This window comes from Lissotriton helveticus, chromosome 3_2 (assembly GCF_964261635.1).
Source record: "Lissotriton helveticus chromosome 3_2, aLisHel1.1, whole genome shotgun sequence".
NCBI classification, from domain to species: Eukaryota; Metazoa; Chordata; class Amphibia; order Caudata; family Salamandridae; genus Lissotriton; species Lissotriton helveticus.
The window spans coordinates 484,825,357-484,846,574 of record NC_136062.1 but is presented as its reverse complement, the minus strand read 5'-3'; the positions used below and the strand labels follow the sequence as shown (position 1 = coordinate 484,846,574).

The 21,218-nt window shown below is 44.1% G+C and overlaps 1 pseudogene; it reads left to right on the top strand.

Annotated features, from left to right (window-relative positions):
• The first annotated feature begins 466 nt into the window (after positions 1–466).
• LOC144826375 (putative G-protein coupled receptor 132 pseudogene) lies at positions 467–1,564 on the top strand (annotated as a pseudogene).
• The last annotated feature ends 19,654 nt before the right edge of the window (positions 1,565–21,218 follow it).

Sequence of the window (21,218 nt, the reverse complement as noted above, 5' to 3'; positions counted from 1 at the left end):
AAACGACAAATGTCACATAACATAGATTTTTGCATTTCATAGATTGTTACCTTGAAGTTGACACCATTCCAACAGCGGGCGCATATTTTCAACCCTTGGTTACGTTTCCTTCTACCCTTCCCTTTATAGATTGCAATTTCAAGTCTATAGGTGGCTAATAACCTTGCAAGCCATTATTGAAATGATGGTGCTAGCTCATCTAGCCATGCGGATGCAATACAGATCCTTAGGACAGCCATTGTAATAAACAAAAATTCAGCCCCTTCCTCTCTCAGATTGTGATCTGTGGCTCCTAAAAGGATCATTTCCTCTGTCAGCTTGATAGGTTTTTTTAACACACAGGAAACAAAGTTCTCAATCTCTTGTTTCAATTGCATTAGACCGCCACAGGTGGCGAATATATGTACACAGTCCGCATTGAAGATCTGGCATCTAGGGCAGTATGTTCCTTTACCCGAACGTCGTCAGTTTTCAAGTCAGCCCGATGACGTTGAGGGCAGGCAGCAGCAGTACCAGGGCTACATCAGTTAATTAAAGCAGTGCCCCGGCCGCCCAGCGCACCACGAGCAACCCCACGTCAGGGTCTCGTCAGATGGACGTCTGAGAGACCTTGCTGTATCGCCAAGTAGAAGATGCCATGAACAACAGTACCTGCTGCCCCTCCACGGACTCCCCCCGCTGCGGCATTGACTTCTGGGCTGGCAGGGTAATCGTGGTGACTGTCTACAGTTCTGTCTTCCTGCTCGGCTTGACGACCAACTTGTTGACCCTATGGCCCATAATCCAGCAGGTGCGAAAGCAGAAGAACGTGCTTGGCATCTACCTTTTAACCTTGATCACATCTGATCTACTCTACATCCTGACACTCCCCCTCTGGGTCCTCTACGTCTTTGGTGGAAGTGTCTGGACCCTTGGCAATGAAGCCTGCGCTCTGGTGGCCTTTGTTTTCTACTCCAACATGTACATCAGTGTCTGCCTCCTCTGCTGCATTTCCTTGGACCGATGTTTTGCAGTGGTGTATCCCATCCACTCCCTGGCGTTCCGCAGCCAGAGGGCAGCGGGGGCCATGTGCTTCGTAGTCACTATCGTAGTTTTTGCCTTCCAGCTGGGTGTCACGATTACGTCTGATGAACATGATGGCGTCTCCTGTTATGAGACTTACCACTTGCAGTCGGGCTTGGCCACGTTTAACTACTTCCGCTTTGTTGCTGGCTTCCTACTGCCCCTGGCAGTCCTAGCAACCTCCTACCTGAAAATCTTTCAGGGGGTAAGGCAGAGCAGCTCCTTGAGCCGAGAGAAGAAAGCCAAAGTCAAGCACCTTTCCATAGGGGTGATTGTCATATTTCTTCTGTGCTTTGCCCCATACCACCTCCTTCTCCTCCTGCGGACTGCGGTGTTCTCCTCCTCTGACCCTGACGCCAGTTGTGTTTTTGAGCAGAAGGTTCATGTCTATTTCTCTGTAGCACTTGCCATGTCCAGCCTCAACAGTGCCCTGGATCCCATCCTGTACATTCTGGTCAGTGACAGTGTGAAGGAGGATCTGAAGCGTGCTTTTCGGTGCTAAGCCTACCTGTGCCAGAGTGGCCAGGCACCAATAATGACTTCTAGTATTAAAAGTACTCTTGTAGGGAAAATGCACAGCCCTGACAACATAGCTTCTATGATGGAGTGAGGGGGACATCTGAAAGAGATTGGAGATCTTGGATTGGACATTGAGATGCGTGGTTACCACAGATCAATGTAACTGGTAACATAGATCACATAAAGTGACCGCCCATCAACATAGTCCTCAGGTGCATCAGAGAGCTGAAATTATAGCGTCGACTCTCTTCATCTCTTTTAAGCATGTTCTGTAAAATTGATTTTTTTAAACCGAAAACTTGCTGTGTGACAAACCCCTTTTTTAACATATTTATTTGAACGCAAAGGGCGCTTTTCGATGGTGAATGTGATATATTTGGCTTATGAATTATATCAAATGCTCGTTTTATTTGTAATGTGTATAGATATTGTGATATTTGACCTGTGCTTTGATGGTTTTAAATTTGAACCGAATAAAGCTAACTTTGACCTTTACCCGAACTTTGCAATTTCATCAGGGGTATAATATAGCATGAAACAAGTTTTGTAAAATTGCGCCTGCAATTTAGTAGACATAAGGCATGCTTGAGACATGTCATAGGTTCTGGTAAAGTCTTCGGGGTATATACCAATTTTATCATGCCACTTTAGGGCAATTTTTCCTAAATCATCAGGGAAGATAGTGTTTAAAAGAGTATAAATTTCACTAATAGAATTTTGCTCTACGGAGGACAGTTTCTCAAATAGATCAAATTTTTGGGCAATCATTCCTCCCAAGTTTCTTCTATTGATATAGTCTCGAATTAGTAGATATTTAAAGAAATTCCGACAGTCAATTTGGAATTTCCCTCTAAGTTCTTCAAATGAGAGAAGCCCAGTGGAAGATCCCAAGTTGCCAAAGTGTGTTATTCCAGCTGCTTCCCATTTCCTCATACAAGTGTCCGGAAATATTTCCGGCAGATCGAGGTTATCTTTAAAGAATGTATAATATGAGACGCGCCCGATGCCCAGCATTTTCCTAATCATTTTAGCGATCTTGTATTCATTTAGTAGAATCTTAAATTTCACTTTTTTGTGATAACTATCATACAGATGGCACCAAAGGTACCCTGTGCTTTTTTCTCTTATCATTAGATAGTAAATAGTTGGCTGGCCTTCCCGAGGTCTCTCCTCGTCCCTATCAATTTGAAGCAATTCCTGGCTTTTGAGTAATACGAAAAACAGAACAAAGTGGCTGGACAGGATTATTCGTAAGACAATTCCCCAGACACACAGTCAATCTGTACCATGTGACCACTGGATTTAATTTTCCAAACGAATTTATTTTTCTTTTTTATACATTTATCAGCAAAAATGTTTGAAAAACAGGCACAAACAGAACCACTGTCAGATCAAAAGGTTCATATATACAGTATCTACAAATGTACACATTTACAAATTTGCAACAAAGAATCAAGCAAAAGTGGTTTGACACACCAAAGAAAACCCATAACATAAATAATAATCCATATAAATGGTAATTATATACAGTGCAAAGATTAATCCATAAACAACAAACAGGCACCAGTCCTAGGGATTGAAAAACCAAGTGACAGGCGGGTTTGAGATCGAAAACAAGCCTGCCTGCCAGCAAAAGCCTGTGGTATAATGTTTTATAGGGTTGCGGGGCTAGGGTACAGAATGGTGTTTTGATTTACATCCTAGCGGCACCCTTTGTTGTAGCCACAGGGTGGTAATGTCGACGCGTTTCGAACCTCACTATTCAAGGTTCTCTTCAGGACGGGGACTGGGAAAAAGTTTCTGCAAAAAAGTACAGAATTGGTGTCAGAAAAGTACATTAACGTACTGTAAAGTGCCTACTGAGACTCCAGGAAAAATAGAAAATAATTACCTGCACGAGGGCACAAAGATTGCCGCAGTGTAAGTATATCTTGGTTCGTATTCACACCTAAAAGACATATACACAGGTGCTCAGTGCAAGGAGAAAGAAGAAGTGACACTATGGTTGGCAAGGGGTTTCGCCTATGTATGAATCATACCTGCAATTAGCGCAGAGCAGGACTTTGAGCGTGGTGTCAGACTTCAGGAGCATACGGGGATAAGAGCGGCTCACATTGTTTGTGCGCTTGTTGGTCTGGATAGGTGATAAAAAATATATGGAATGTCTATATTAGCGTAGATACGCAGAATATCACAGCCCCCACTCGCCAAGGTCTAATGGTGCGAGGTTCCTACCTGACGTTGTAGACCATGGAGGGGAAGCGACCGGTCACTGACCTCAATTCAGGCCGGCAGGCAGAGATGGCCCGCTAGAAAAAGAAAACAACCTTCTATCAGTGCCAGGGTCAAGAGGCAGCAGCGGAGCTGGTTAAAAACGCTGCGCATGAAGTGCTTACTTCTATGTAGGAATTAATCCAGCCTCAGTAGGATCGGTATACTTACACTGCGGCAATCTTTGTGCCCTCGTGCAGGTAATTATTTTCTATTTTTCCTGGAGTCTCAGTAGGCACTTTACAGTACGTTAATGTACTTTTCTGACACCAATTCTGTACTTTTTTGCAGAAACTTTTTCCCAGTCCCCGTCCTGAAGAGAACCTTGAATAGTGAGGTTCGAAACGCGTCGACATTACCACCCTGTGGCTACAACAAAGGGTGCCGCTAGGATGTAAATCAAAACACCATTCTGTACCCTAGCCCCGCAACCCTATAAAACATTATACCACAGGCTTTTGCTGGCAGGCAGGCTTGTTTTCGATCTCAAACCCGCCTGTCACTTGGTTTTTCAATCCCTAGGACTGGTGCCTGTTTGTTGTTTATGGATTAATCTTTGCACTGTATATAATTACCATTTATATGGATTATTATTTATGTTATGGGTTTTCTTTGGTGTGTCAAACCACTTTTGCTTGATTCTTTGTTGCAAATTTGTAAATGTGTACATTTGTAGATACTGTATATATGAACCTTTTGATCTGACAGTGGTTCTGTTTGTGCCTGTTTTTCAAAAATTTTTGCTGATAAATGTATAAAAAAGAAAAATAAATTCGTTTGGAAAATTAAATCCAGTGGTCACATGGTACAGATTGACTGTGTGTCTGGGGAATTGTCTTACGAATAATCCTGTCCAGCCACTTTGTTCTGTTTTTCCTATTGTTGAGATCCGGGTTGGTCAGATGTAGGATCCGATACCTTTACTGTTTCACATTTTGAGTAATACAGCAGCCCAGTAATAAGCTCTCAAATTTGGAAGAGCGAGTCCACCCCGTTCTTTAGGAAGGGTGAGGAATTTATAAGCACGTCGGGGTTGGGAATAAGCCCAGATGAATCTAGAGAAAGTGTGTTCCATAGATTTTAGACAGTGATCAGGAAATTCTAAGCAAATGGCTCTAAATGGATAAAGACGTTTTGGGAAAAAGAACATCTTTAGGGCATTAACTCTACCTATCAACGATAGATGTAAATTATCTAATTTGTGGAGATCTTTCTGCATAGTCTTCAATATCGGGTTTACGTTAATTTCCACCAAGTCTTCTAGTTTAGCGGTGATTGCAATCCCTAGGTAGGTTGCATTATTATTAACTCTAGAGTCTGTAAATTCGGTTCTTTCATTAATCACAATTTGCGTTTTTCCCTGATTAAGAGCATATCCCGAGAGCATGCCAAATTCTGTTGCCTCGCTTGTAATAAAAGCCATAGTTGTTTCTGGATTAGTGGTAACAATCGCAATATCATCTGCGTCGGCAAGTGTTTTAGTAGAAAGATCTTGTGATATAATAGGTTCTATCTCCCTATTTTTTTCCAGCCTCTATAAAAAAAGGGTCGAGATACAGAGCAAAAAGCAGGGGAGAGCATGGGCAGGCCTGTCTGGTTCCCCTGGTTATACTCAATTTCTTAGTAAGGCTGCCGTTGACCAGTACCATAGCCACCGGGTCGACATATAGTTGTTGTATGGCTTTGGTATAGCCCATCGTCGACGTCGAAAACCACGTCGACGAAGCTACCGTCGACGACCCCGACGACGATACCGTCGACGAGACAACAGTTTCAACAGCAAACGGATGTACCATCGACGCCGCCTCTATCAAGCTGCACTACTTTGCAAGTTTGGTCAGCGCACACAGCAGGGATTCCATTACCATCACCTGCAACTACTGCTACGCTGCTAAAGAAGAGAGCTACTACGGAGACGATTTCTTCAACGCTAGTAGTGCCAGACATACTCTTGGATTCCGATGAGGAAGGATCCTATGAGGATGAAAATTTTGGGGCAGCTAGAAGTCCATCTGAGCTCCGGATTAAGGTTCAAGAGGATGTAGAGGAAGAGATGGAGGACACTGGGCCTACTTCACATGCTGACAGGCCTGCTCCTGATATGCAGATGCCTGACGAATTGTTTCGCAATCTGCAGTACATGCTCAGTGACTATTACAGACATTTCCCACCTTCAGAGTCTGGTGAATCTGTAGTATCTACACCAAGATCTAAGACAGCGACTCCGCTTTCTAAGCGGACTCAACCAGCGACTACTGTGCCGTTGGAGGAAGGACGTCCAACGTTACCTGCGTCAGACGTTTCAGCTCCTCAGCCAAGGGAGGAAGAGTTCTCAGATCATGAAGAACAAGAACAAGAAGAAGGAGAACTGGATAATGTGTCAGAATCGTCGGAGTATGAGGATTATAATGCAAACACGCCCTCTCCGGCAGAACATGCTACATCTGAGTCACCACCTGTGGACATTGCCTCTTTCCACAAGATCATGGATAGAGCAACGAGGAGGTTTATGATAACCATGGAGTCAAAGCAAGAAGAATGCTTCTTGTATGATTTTAAATCTACTCCACAGAAACAGAGTTGGACCATTCCGATTGTAGATTTCATCTGGAAGGAAGGACTAAAGATCACGTCCAAGCCAAATTCTTTACCAGCATTGCTCCCAAGAGTAGATAAGAAGTATAGGGCGCCAAATTCTTCTCCAGCATGCCTCATCGGCCAAGCTAAAGCAGACTCTGTGGTAGCGCAGGCAGCGCAGAAGAGATCTTCTAATCCAACGTCTCAAGTCTCTGTTCCACCAGACAAGGATGGGAGGCGCCTAGATTCTATCGGGAAGAAGGTTTCTACTATTGCAGCTACAACCATCAGAGCCGCAAACTCCCTAGCCATTTTAGGAAGATACGATAGGCAGATATGGTTGGACATCTCGCCGTACATGGACAAGCTTCCCGAGCCAGATCGAACTGAGGCAAAGAAAATCCTGCAGGAAGGGGAGTGTCTCTTCTCGGAAATGATTGACGCTGCAGTGGACGTTGCTGCCACTGGATTTCGGCAGCTAGCGGGTGCAGCTGTTCTCAGGAGGCAAGGATGGTTGAAGGCAACATACTTCCGGCAGGAGGTCCAAACCAGAATTATAGACATGGCATTTGATGGGGAATTCTTATTTGGAAAACATGTTGATGAGGCTCTGGAGGCCATCAAGAAAGATACTGAAACAGCACGTTCGCTGGGTACTCTGCAATACCGGAAGTCTTCCTTTCGTGGAGCAAAAGGAAGAGGGAATTTCTCTAATAGAGGAGGTTACAACCAACAGCGCTCCTACTCTTCCGCCCAGGGAAACCAAAGATTCCAGCCATATCGGCAGCAAACATATGGGCAGAGGAGAGGAAATTTCTCTCAACCTCGAGGAAAATCTAATTATCGAGGGAGAGACAATAAGAAATGAGGTACGCATCCTGCCACCACTTTTTGCCAACCCGAACCAAATTGGAGGAAAAATATCCCAAAATTACTTAAATTGGTCTAAAATTACCACAGACAAATGGGTCCTGGATGTGGTAGCCAGAGGTCACATTTTGGAATTCGTAAAAACTCCCTCAAATTGCCCCCCAAAAGGACCCCCTCCAGCGCACCTCAAGGAGCTGTTCATCCAGATCAACACCATGATCCGGAAGGGAGCAATCGAAAGAGTACCTCATCATCAGAAAGGAAAAGGCTTCCACTCAAGGTTTTTCCTTATTTGCAAGAAGTCGGGAGAATGGCGTCCCATCCTCGACCTGCGTGCTCTAAACAAGTTCCTGAAGAAGCTAACATTCAGGATGCTAACACTTCAAGAAATCCTCCAATTTCTTTCGGCGGGAGAGTTTATGGCAACACTCGACCTTCAGGATGCATACTTCCACGTACCGATATTTCCACGGCATCGGAAGTTTCTGAGGTTCAGAGTGGCTGGCAGGGACTTCCAGTTCAAAGTCCTCCCATTTGGACTGCGTTCAGCTCCCTGAGTGTTTACGAAGATACTGGCCCCAGTGGCTGCACATCTTCGGTTGCAATCGATACAAATATATCCATACCTGGACGATTGCCTTATCAAGGCCAGTTCTTTCGACATGGCACAAGATCACGTTCAAAGAACTCTGTCACTGTTGCAAACCCTGGGTTTCTCAGTAAACTTCGAAAAGTCACACCTCACGCCAGCAACAAGAAAGACTTTCTTGGGAGCGACACTGGACACCAAGCTCACCCAAGTATTCATCTCAAAGGAAAGACAGGAAAAAATCCAACGACTCGCTGCGGCACTGTCATTAAAAAAGTGCGTTTCAGTGCGCATGTTCAAGTCCTTCATCAGGATGCTTTCTTCCTGCATTCTTCTCACCCCCAACTGTCGTCTTCGGATGAGGCCCTTGCAAGAAGAGCTCAGTCGCCAGTGGATCCAGGTATCAGGATCCTTCGAGGATATCATCCAGATTACACCGCGAATGCGACAAGCGATAAAATGGTGGACCCACCGCTCCAACATACAAGTGGGATGCTCCTTCCTCACGGAAGTACCCAGGTTCATAGTAACGACCGACGCATCAATGACAGGCTGGGGCGCCCACCTCCAAGGCATGACGGTCAGCGGGAAATGGAACCAGATCCAAATGAGATGGCACATAAACAGACTAGAGTTGCACGCCATATTTTTAGCCCTGAAGTCCTTTCAAGCGACTCTACAAGGTCCCACAGTTTTAATACGGACAGACAACACCACCTGCATGCATTATCTGAACAAGCAGGGCGGCACAAAATCAGCCCGGTTGTCGCAACAGGCACAAGAGATCTGGAGTTGGGCCCTAACTCACAATATCCATCTGTCAGCGGTCCATGTTCCGGGAATCGCAAATGTGTTGGCGGACTCTCTCAGCAGATCCGGGGGCTGCACTCACGAGTGGGAACTACATCTACCATCTCTTCATCGCATCTTTCAGATATGGGGGCATCCGGATTTGGACTTGTTTGCGACATACCCGAACCGGAAATGCCCATACTTTGCAAGCTGGGTTCCCCACAAGGACTCGTGCGGGGATGCCCTTTCGCTGAATTGGAATCAAATATTCGCATACGCTTTTCCACCGATACCTCTGATCCCGAAAGTCATCAGGAAGATGAAGAAGCAGCCATGCCGGTTGATCCTGATCGCTCCACGATGGCCCAGGCAGTACTGGTTCACAGAGCTACTCCTCCTCTCGGAATGCAACCCTATCCAACTTCCACGCATTCCGAACCTTCTCTCCACCCAGCAGGGCAGGGTATACCATCCGGACCCGAACTCGCTGAAATTGTCAGCTTGGCTCCTCAGCACATGGAATTTGCACACCTAAACATTCCACTGGATTGCCAGGAAGTGCTGGCGAAAGCCAGAGCTCCATCCACGATCAAAACCTACCAACTTAAGTGGAAACGTTTCTGTGCATGGTGCCAATCTAATGATCTACATCCCATTCATGCAAAACCGGAGCAAATCCTTCCTTTCTTTTTGCATCTGGCCAGATTGGGTTTGGCACATTCTACTCTTAAAGTCTTCCTAGCTGCCATTTCTAGATTTCGTCAGGATGGATAAAACTCTTTGTTCTCTGTGAGGATCATACAACAATTTTTCAAGGGATTATTTCGGATGTTTCCGCCTGTCCGGAAACCTCCTCCAGCATGGCATCTGAATGTCGTACTAACTCAGCTCATGCGTCACCCTTTTGAGCCAATCCATAAGGTGGACCTGAAATTTCTGACATGGAAAGTGTCGTTGTTACTAGCCTTAACATCTGCTAGAAGGGTAAGCGATATTCAAGCGTTTACATCTAAAGCACCTTTCATTCAATTCACCACGGACTCCGTGGTACTACGTACTAATCCAACGTACATGCCTAAAGTGCCTCTGGATTTTCATCTGAATGAGCCGGTTGTCCTCAAGACATTCTTTCCAGCTCCACAGTCTTCGGCTGAAAGAGCACTACATTCATTAGACATTAGAAGATGTCTTAAATTTTATCTCTCCAGAACTTCTACCATCCGCAAGACAGACCAACTGTTCGTGGCTTATGGGCGGCAACGCCGGGGCTGTGCAGTTTCAAAACAGACCATTGCTAGATGGGTCTCCTCTATGATTGGACTTCGTCATCAGCAGGCCGGTAGACCCTTACAGGCCTTGCCAAGAGCACATTCTACAAGGGCGGTTAGCTCTTCCACTGCCCTTTTTGCTGGTGTGCCTCTTCGACAGATCTGCAGAGCTGCTACATGGTCTAGCAGACACACCTTTACTAGACACTACTGTCTAGATTCAGCAGACGACGCAGATGCTTTGGTTGGAAGAGCAGTGCTGCGTAATCTTTTCAAATTAGGTGAGCCTCTGTTTCCTCCTCCTCCTATATGCTCTTTAGACGTTCTTTCAGATTCAATGCTTTTTGTATAACTGGTATACTGATATATATATATATATATATATATATATATGTAGATGTATATGCATTTGATACTCTGACGTCTACGAGCCTTATGTTAGGAGTACTGCTTACTATTCTGATTCAGGCATGTGAATCTATGAAAGACACCCCTAATACTGGAGAAGAACAATAGTTACTTACCTGTAAACAGGTGGTTCTCCAGTATTGGTGTCTTTCATAGATTCACATGCAACCCGCCCGCCTCCCCCGAGAGACTCACTCAGGCATTTTAGGGTTTCACTCCCGTGCGAGAAAATCTGAGAGCCTGAGCCTCTGGGAGGACATTCTGGTGGGTGCTGTCGCCTGATTGGCCGCAGTTTGGACTAATACATAACGACTAGGATAGTCACTAATGTGGAAGCTTTTTCTACTGTAGCTGGTGCTACTTTACTTCCTGGTTTAGTATCTCTGATATTTGCTATACGTTTTATGGCATTTATTGCTTTTATATATACCGTGGGACTCCCACTCCGACGACGGGGAATGATTCAGGCATGTGAATCTATGAAAGACACCAATACTGGAGAACCACCTGTTTACAGGTAAGTAACTATTGTTCATAACCCCTTGGGTCTTTACCTTCTGCGCCTTCCGGGATGCCCAGAAAGCCCAGGTTATTTCTTCTTGCTCTGTTCTCTTGATCCTCGACCTTTATCATTAAATCCTTTATGATTCCTTCTTGTGCTTTTTCCTGGCCTTGAAGAGAAGCGACGTCCTTCTCTAGGTGGTCTGTGCGTGTTTCTACGGACACCATCCTTTCCGATAACTCTAGGCAAGTGCTGCCCACTTTTTTGACAGCTCCTTGTAGCTTTTGGATGGCGGCATGGTTCCTTTGGCTGTCCATTTTGACATCTTTATGGAATTTTCTTATGGAGCTTAGTACATCTTTCAAAGATGGCTCTGCAGCCTTTCCTGTTCCGTTTGAATTTCCATGTTGCTGTGAGCTGCTCCCATGCGATTCCTCCCCATTATACTGATCAAGTTCTGCTTCATTTGGCCTTTTTGGGGTTGAGCTTTTTCTTGTATTTCTAATTTGTTCCGAATTACTTCCTTGATCTGTGGTTTCTTCATATGTCGATTTGTTTACTCTTTTATTTCTTATTCTCCTTTTCTCAAGTTTTTTCCCCCTTGGGGTGATGCCTTGCTCAGGATCACTCAGTTTCCTTACATCTGTGGAGTCTGATACTTCTGGGGTTGATGCCGCTTGGTCTTTGCATTTGCTAGCCTTGCTTGCCCCACTGGAAGTGGAGATGCCAGTTTCGTAAATATCTGCATCTGATTCCTCGGAGTGCACTTCAGTCTCTGATTGTAGCATTTTTTCAAGGGAGGTGTTTTGCGTTGTTGGAACGTTGCAATCGGACCCATGTTTTTGAGCTGAAGCATTTGGGTGGTCACTATTTGCTGTTGTAGTTTTAGCTACGGTAGCCCTTATTTCCCCCAATTTGACGTGTGCAGCCTGAGTTCCGAGAACCGGGGTTCGAGTAGTTCTTTCCCCCATAACTGGCTCAGCCTCTACTACAGGATCTGGTTCAGCGTGTCTAGTTCCACTGTCTTCCCCACCCTGTGACAATTGGTCCTGCACAGTTTCCCGTCGATATATAGCTTTATTCACCCCTTCCTTGGGTAATGGACTGAAAATATTAGAAATACTAGGCTGGGATGCTGCTATCTGACCAGTGGTTTTCGCATTTGCTTTCAGATTCTTAATGGTTTGTAATCGCTTTGCTTTTTTTGCCATTAGTTCCACCTCATCGGTGTCTTCAATATCCTTCTCCTTGCCCTTCCCTTTTACTTTCTCCTTTTCCATGCCTTTATCTTTGTCTTTGCTCTTATCTTTCTTAGATTTTTCATTATCTTCATTTTTCTCATAATTACTCATGCTTTTGTCTTTGGTTTTATCTTTATCTTTTTCTTTATCTAGACCCTTTTTTTCCCCCTTCTACTTATCTTTCTCTTTTTCTCTGTGTTGCTCTTGATCTTTATTTTTTATTTCCTTAGCTTTAGCTCCCCTGGTCTCAGGTCGTCACTGTGTTGTCTTTACTATGTAGATCTTGTGGGCCTTGTGCACTCTCGTTGAATTCAGTTTCTTGGATACATTGGGTGCCTGGCGTGTCATGGGGGGGTAGGGACTGAGGTAAGATCTGCGCATTTAGCTCATTCAGCTCGTTCAGCCCATTCTGTGCTCCCCCTCCTGTTCCCGCGTCCTCCATTTCTTGTCCCTTCTCTTGTTCTTCACTCTGCCCAGTTGGAGCTGTTGGAGTTAGTGATACTGATACTACAATCGTTCCTGAATTGGCCACTATTATTGCTTTCAGCGTTGTCTGCTGTTTGCGCGTTTGTACATACGTATGTGGTTTAAGTCCAAGGTTACTGCTTTTGGTAGCACTTTTGATAGTACCTCTGGTCACCCCCTCTTCCTGCTGTCTGCCAGCTGCCAGAAATGTTAGTTGATACGTGTAACATGTTAGTTGCAGTGCAAGAGAGAGAAATCTTGACCGTGGCCCCCACCAACAGTCTCTTTGTGAACGTGCTTAGGCTCAGCAGAAAAAAATATTCTCGGGTTTTCCACTGGAAGCCTGTTCTCATTGCAGACCGTTTTTTTTTTTGGTACAAGAAAATCTCGGGGGGGGTTCCCCCTTTAGGGGTGTGTCAGGCCTCCAGACACCCCCCCCCCCCCTAGCCGCGCTTCTTAGCTAGGAACCTGGGAAGCCTTTCCCAGCTGGGGGGCCTCCAATCTTTCAGTCTCCCACCGATAATCGTGGCTGGCCGTGACAGGCTGTGGCAGGCAGTGGTCGAATATATGATATTACCACGATTACAAGTTCCACGCATGGCATTACCACGCGAATTTTAGTTCGCAAGTGGCTTTACCATGCTGGAATTTGCAACGAAGTATTATACCACGCATTTTAACGTCCTTTAAGCACAAACAATAAAGATTAATTTCTTACCTGACACCTTCCTGTCTTTCACCAGCAGCCCGTACTTCAATTCACCATCGAAACAAGCGTCAAAACACGTCTACCAAAACTAAAAAAGGACTGCTATTTTCACGTACACGGCACGTCTTTGGGGAGGCACTTTCCTTTTTCTTCGGTGGTACTGAAGTTCGTTTTTTTTTTATTTAAGTAATCCGCTCCTTTGTTTGTTTTTTTTGGGGGGGAGACCCCCCCAGCCCCCCTCCGAGCCCCCCTCTTGCCCCCCACCCCCTGCCCCCCCAAACCCACGCAGAACGACTTGAAGGAATACCACGTCTCCCCCCCAGCCCGTGGTAAAGACGTCGTGGAAGGCACCCTCGTTGTAAAGACGTTTGCGTGGTAAGTGTCACGTGGTAAACGTTATTAGTGGTAATGCCTTCGTGGTAAATGATGTTTCCCGCAGTGGTCTAGGTGTCTGACTAAGTATCAGGCTAGGTACTCAGGTATCCAAGTGTCCAGGAGAGGGCCAACCATCCAAGCAGCCGAGTATCAGGCTAGACACCCAGGAAAAGGCCAACCGAGCGAGTGATGACGGATCCAGGCTTTTGGCAGACCAGCAGCAGAAAAGCGCAGTACAGGAGCCGTGGTGTTCGTTTTTTTGTGCCCGAACTAAGCAGGGTAGAGCTGCGTAGTAGTAGTAAGTGGTCAGTGAATATATCACCGGGTTTATTAACAACAGAGGCACTTGAAGTAGCGTACACCCCCAATGACACTGGTACGAACTAAAAACCTGTAAAGCTGTAAATCTGCAAGCTGCAGAGCTGATCTGCACCGGATCGTCTACCCCGCGCTGAGGGAGAGCTTGAACCTGAACCAATGACGTCGGGCGGCCGATGCTCTCGGCTCCCCTGCTGCCTTCTACAGATCTTCGAGCTCTTTTGCCGCAGCTGCACTCCACGAGCGAGCGTCGGTCATCAGCTTCCTTCCATTCCATCACACCATTGCGCTGCTCCACTCCACTATTGTAGCACTATCGCAGCTCCGCCGGAGACACGGGGAGGGAGTCTGTGTGAATCTGGCCTACAGGGTTAGCAGTGGCCGCGGTGGCGGCTGTGTCAGTGATGTGGCAATGAAGAAGGATGGAGGAGGGTAGAGGAGATTGGCGGGTGACGGGTGGCGGGTATTTACAATCAGCAACAATAAACAAGCAGAGAAAAGAAAGGGATAAGACTGAACCCCCTCTAGCTGCTCGCTGAGCACTTCGCCCCCACCACGCCTCACCCCTCTCCCTAGTTGATAACAGATCGCGGGCTGCAGATGCAGGTTACAGATGCAGGTTACAGATGCAGGTTACAGATGCAGGTTACAGATGCAGGTTTGTGGGTTGTGGTAGGCAGGCAGCAGATCACAGATCGAAGGACGACGGATCGAGTTTCAGCTGAGGCTTTTTTCAGAGTCCTTGAGTTATAGTCTATAGGTCATCTGTAGACTGAAGACTGTAGACTGTAGGCACTGCTTTACCACAGCTTTACCACAGCTTTAGCACAGCTTCTCCATAGGGTCTCCCTTCTACAAGCAGGATGGGCCGGGCTAGGCTTGGCTAGGCATGGTTCTCGCCAAGCAGGGCTCAGGGATCAACGGAGCGAACCTTCAGCGACCGCTCACCCTGACCCCATCTTGCCTCTAAACGAGAGATGATGCTACTGGTGTGTGAGTGGAATTTCAATATCCTCGAAAGGAATATCTTCCTCAGGTGGTTTATCTTCTTTAAAGAAGTGAAATACGTTTGTTACTGGATTTAATTCTGGGAATCCAATCCATGAATAGATTACCTCTGTCTGAAAGGATTTGTGTGCTTCAATCACAAAAACGGCTCTACCACCTCTTGGTGTTAGGCCATGTTTTATACATTTTAGAGTGATGGCTCTCCTTAAGTTTGGAGGGATGTTTATAACACCCTCATCGGTTTTATTTAAACCTGTAAAATTGAAAGCTGTTACGAATTGGTCAGCCGCAGCTACACCGTATCATGTCATTTTTACATATGTTCTTTGTCTCCAGGGGAAACTATATCTCCGTACTTGCAGGGTTGCTGCTCAGGGCTGTGCTCGGTTCTTTATTATTTTCCCTGCCTTTGGGTACTGCGGTGTTTGGCACTGTCCCTTACGGTGTTTTTCATCACCATCCCTTTTTCCTAATTTCTTGTTTTTTCGCACACTGTTCCCATACTCCCACAGTTTTGTCTGATGGCTCTGCGTTGTGGCGCGGAAAAGTTCGCCTAAGAAAACTGACGTAGGCGCGCCGGGGTGGGACTAATGTGACCTCGGTGACGTCGCGTACCGGGGACTATGCCAGGGCGGAGTCACGTGATGCCGTCCCCCTGGCGCGCGCGGGGTTGCTGCGCCTCCTACATTAAACTTAACTACTTTGCGTGCCAGCTAACTCAGAGGCCACTAGAAACTCCTTGTAAACAAGAAGGGAGTAGTTTCTGGCAACTGCATAAACAAGACAACTTTGTTTCCCTTTAGAATCGGAACACACACAATCGTGGAAACAACAGATAACCGTTTCATTCAGATAATCGTGCATGCTTAGTTTCTTCAGAACTACACAGAAAGAATAGACGGGCATTTCAATAAAAGGATTTATTGAACAGTCTGTTTCTCGTGTAAGATATGAACTGTTACAATCGTAAGACAGTATGCAAGATATTTTATGTACAGCTTAAGCAGTAGAAAGAAATAATACCATGCTAGCATTATCTTTTAGCTATGACATATACATTCATAAACATAAATAACATAAGCTAAAAAAGCAAGTAGTCATAAGATGCTTCTCTAACTAGTTCTACCCCAGTGTACCAAACCTAGGTGTAGTACAATCTAAGAAGTAGATTATGTATTCTATAGTATGTTATGCTATAGTTTACAGTATAGTATGCCAAGAGTCTATCTAGGTTCTAGTCGGCTCCATACCTTGAGAATGAGAGAGGTGGGAATCTCTTTCCGGGTCTCGAACCAGAACACCCGCGAAGGGAGTCAGAACACTGGCATCTGGATTCTCTGTGAGCAGGGATGACAGCGTCTCTTGTCAGTGCGTCAGGCCGGGACACAGGCTCCTCTAAAGTCGAGGTCTCCTCCTACTTGCTTGGGCAAGGGAAGGTATATTGATCCCTGGTAGGTGCCTTTGAATGTTAGCAGAGACTATTAGCTATAGATTCCTTACCTTACAATTATGCCCAGTCGTCAGACTGGATCCGGAGAATTTTTCTTCAGCAGTACCCATGCGTGTCGGTAGGTGGCTTAGGTTGACTGTGTGTTTGTCTTTGGCGTTGGGGTCGCCGGAATGACTTAGGCGCTGTCCCAGCGCTGATGTCTGTTCTTTGTTCTGCGCCAGCCAGCGCAGATCTGGGGAGAGTTGTACCCTTAGTCACTTTTTGACTAAAGTTTTTCGACTTTTGTAGACAACTTTTTTTGAGTCGTTCGACTCCTGGTGCACGTATGGATGTCCCCAGCTTCAAACCTTATGGCTCTGTGATATCCTATGTATTCCCTCCATATCCCTGTGCCTTTGGTAGGTCTCTATGGTTATTGTATTATTACAGTTGCCTTTCTAGTTGTTACTTACACATCTATGATTTGAATGTATATATGTCATAGTGTGCTCATGAAAAGCTTAGAGACTCTAAGTCAGTTGGTATGGGTATCTCCAGCTGGTGGATGAGATCTTCTTAGAGAATAAACTAAAGAAATCTTCACCTGTTTCCTGCTTATTTACCTGCATTTTACACTGGCGTAGTCGGCAGTCTGGGAGGATCTCAACACGTATTGAAGCTGCACATAACTTCAATCCTGAAGCTTACTTTCTTACTTCAATCCTGAAGCTCCATATAACTTCTATTCTGAACCTGAACAACTTCTAACCTGATGCTGAACATCTCTTAGAGCTGTGGATTGGTGAGCTCTGTGTAGTGTGCTTTGAAAACTTACGTGCTTCTGATGTCTTTTGGTCTTTTTGTCTGGAAGCTAACATACTGACTTTAATGAAAAGAATTTTGGACTTAAAGACCGGTTACTCTCTATCTTTTGAATTTTTTCTTTTTAATTTTGACTTATTTAGGACGAGTGGTGAAAGTTATTTCCGCGTACATGAGTCGTTTGGAGCGGATTTTGAAAAGCGAATTTTAAACACTGAATTTGAGCGTGAGCGAACTTCGTTATAGTGCGTTGATGTACGGCGTACTGAAATTGCCTAGACTCTCATCGTGAAGTTATTTGTTAAAATGTTGGCATTTATCTTCTGTTTGAGATCAAATTTGGCAACTGACATTAACGGTAATGCTCACATGCTCGAGCGTGTGTTATTATTTCAATACCTGAAGAACGTTCGCTCATGGTTTTTGTGACGAGATTCCCTTGGTAACCTCTTCATCGTGCGCCTGTGTATTCGCATGGAGTGTTTTTGACGTCATCACCCAACGCAAGCAACGTCATCTTCACGCAACGTCAGCCGCCATCTTGTGTGTTTTCTGCGTCATCAGAAAGGGTTGTTTTCTGAGGATCTCCTGTTGTGGCTCGCACGCAAGATAATATACGTGCTAGTCTTCACGTTTACCGAGTTAGGTTCACAGTGTGTGTGAATGTGGATCGTCTCAGCGATTCGCAAGCTTGTGGTGAATTTTGAATAAGCGATTCCCACGCTTTACTTATAGCGAGTAACACATTTATGATGAATTCTGCTTCAGCGATTCGCACGCTCTATTTTATAGTTGCACTTGTGGGTGAAAGCGGATCGTCTCAGCGGTTCGCACGCTTATGGTGAATGTCATCAGCGATTCGCACGCTCTTTAGTATTTATATTTAGTAATTAATTTAATCTTCACATCTGAAAAGACTTTAAATGGAAATTACTCAGTGTTTCACACGCTTGTGTACTTTTTGCTGTGGCATCATCTTGTGATGTGAGAATCATTTCAACCATTCGCTTGTTTTGGATGTAATAGTGAATTGTTATTGTTTTATCCTTCATTACAGTGAAATAATCGTCATTGAACGCTTGAAGTTAAACATATTTAATCTGAATTATATTTAGATTTTTTGTACCACAGTACTTATTGTTGTTGATGTTTGGAGCCATGCAGAATGTAACAGCAGCTCCTTTCTTTTTAGCCAATCCAGGTGATCCTCCCATTAAGTGGAAAAAATGGAAGTGTATTTGAGCGTTATGCCAGAGTATGTGGCGCATCTTTGAGCGCAGAGAGGAAAACATCTCTTCTCCTTTATTGCCTGGGTGCTGAAGGGCAAGATGTGTTTGATCATTTTCCTGATCTAACTGAACAAGAATCTAATGGTTTAAATGACTAAGTATTCTCAAATTTGAAAAGCATTATCTTCCAAGGGTAAGCACAATTTTAGAGCGGTATAATTTTGGAAAGAACACAAAATGATGAGTGTTGTAACGTATGTAACCGCGTTGAGGAAGCTTGCTTCATCTTGTAAGTTTGAGAACTTGACGGACGAGCATATTAGAGATCAATTTATGCTCGGATGCAACATGGAAAAAGTTAGGGAGGAGCTCTGGCTAAGGGATGAACCTAGTATGGATGAGGTTCTTTCCATTGCTAAAAGGATTGAACACTCTTTAAAGTGTGTAGATGTAATTAAGAAAAAGACTTTAAAGGATGCAAAGGTTCAAGTTGTGAATGATGAGAAGGTCAAAAGTAAGATGCCTAGCTTTAATAAGTACAAAGTGGAACATAAAAAGTCTAATGACAAAGTCACACATTTTAAATGTTTTAGGTGTGACAAGTCTGGGCATCTTGCAAATGACAAAATATGTCCTGCTTTGGAACATATATGTTCCAAATTTAAGAAAAAAGGGCACTTTTCTTTCGTTTGCAAGACAAAACTTAATCCTAAGGTAAAGAAAATTGCAGTTTTTGAGGCAAACAATTCAGAAGATAGTTCTGGTGATTTCGAATGCGGACAGGTGATTGTTCAGGTTGAATCATCTGAGAATAAACCTTCTTTTGATATTTTGGTAGATGGTCAACCCACAAGTGTCTTATTTGACTCTGAAGCTAAGATAACAATTGTGTCCAATGCTTTTTACTTTAACAATCTTAAAGGAAAAGTCAAGTTGTTGAAACCTGATGTAAATCCTTTAGCATATGGGGTGAGTCTATAAAATTACTTGGTTACTTTGTGGGTTTGATCGTATATAAAGGGAGAATGATTTCTGGTAAAATATATGTATCGAGAAAGGGTGACGGCATCATTAGTTGGCTGCACCAAGGTGACCTGGGGGTCTACTTAGATCCTAACTCCACTCCATCTATTCTATTGAGGGAGAAATTGCATGTTGTAGACAAATTGAATGAAGGAAAATATGTACAAGATCTCATGTGTGATTTTCCTGAAGTGTTTAAGAAAGGTATTGGTTGTTTGAAGGGTTACCAGCACAGAATTAAATTGAAAAGTAATTCAGTTCCTGCTCACTGTAAAGTTAGAAATGTTCCATTGTTGGTTAGATCTGATATGCAAAAGGAGATTGAAAAATTCAAATGTGGAGGCATAATCGAAGAAGTTGAAGGAAAGGAATGGTTGTCTCCGGTGGTGGCCGCTAGGAAATCTAACGGTGATTTACGCTTATTCATTGACTTGCGCCATTTAAATAAGAATGTTGTAGTGGACAGGTATCCCCTACCATATATAAATGAGTTAGTGAGTTTATTAGGTGATGCTAAAGTTTTCAGCACGTTGGATTTAACTTTAGCATACCATCAGATCGAACTTGAGGAGTCATCAAGAGATCTTACGGCGTTTATTATGCCGTTTGAAACATTTAGATTCATTTGCATGCCATTTGGACTCATTTCAGCGTCTTCAGCATTCCAACGACCTATGGAGAATGTTTTAAAAGATATAAAGGGTGTATGCATCTATCACGATGTCTTATTGATTTATACTAACAGTGATGAAGATCATGATTTGATATTAAGGTCTGTTCTGTCAAAACTGAGTCCACATGATCTAACTGTGAAAGTGGAGAAATTTAAATTTCACTCTAATGCCTTGGAGTGAAATTTACATATCACATATGGGATAAAGGGATTAAACCTAAACAAGACTTAATCAACACCATACGTAACATGAGTTCTCCTTCAAACAAGGAGGAGTTGATTAAATTCTTGGGAATGGTGGAATACTATTCTAAGTTTGTAAGAAATGTTGCGCATCTTACAGTTAATATGAGATCACTATTGCATAAGGGGGTATCCTTTAATTGGTCTGATCAATGTGAAAAAGAATTTTCTGAGATCAAAACTTGCTTGGATGATGCTCCCTTTCTTGAAAGCTTTGGTCCCAGCTTTAAGTGTATTCTCACTACTGAAGCCGGTGAAAAGGGATTAGGGGCCGTTCTTCAACAATTAGGTTCATCGGCTGTAAAAACCATAATTTTTTTGTCTCGAAGCTTAAAGGATCCTGAGACTAGGTACTCTGTTGTGGAGCGAGAATCACTTGCTGTGTTTTGGACTACAAAGAAATTAAAGACATTTTTATGGGGTATTCATTTTGAGGTCAGGACTGATCATAAGCCCTTGATAGAGATAATTGAAAAAAAAGGTATAGATTTGATTTCCAGTCGCATCACCAAGTGGATAATAAGTCTGCAAGAATATTCTTTCTCAATGAAATATATTCCTGGATTAGAAAATAGCATTGCTGATGTTTTATTTCGCCTAGTCTTATCTGAGGATCTTGAATCTTGTAGTGATGAGTTGAGTAGTAGTAATGATTGGGTGTGTGCCATAGATCATGGTCATATTAGTGGAGAAAAGTGGCGAGATGCTATTGACGAGGATGAGACTATCAAGAAAGTGATGATGTTACTTCGAGGAAATTGGCATAGTGCCAAGTTAGGTTTGGAGGGGTGCAAACCTTTTTGGTATATGAGACATGAGTTGTCA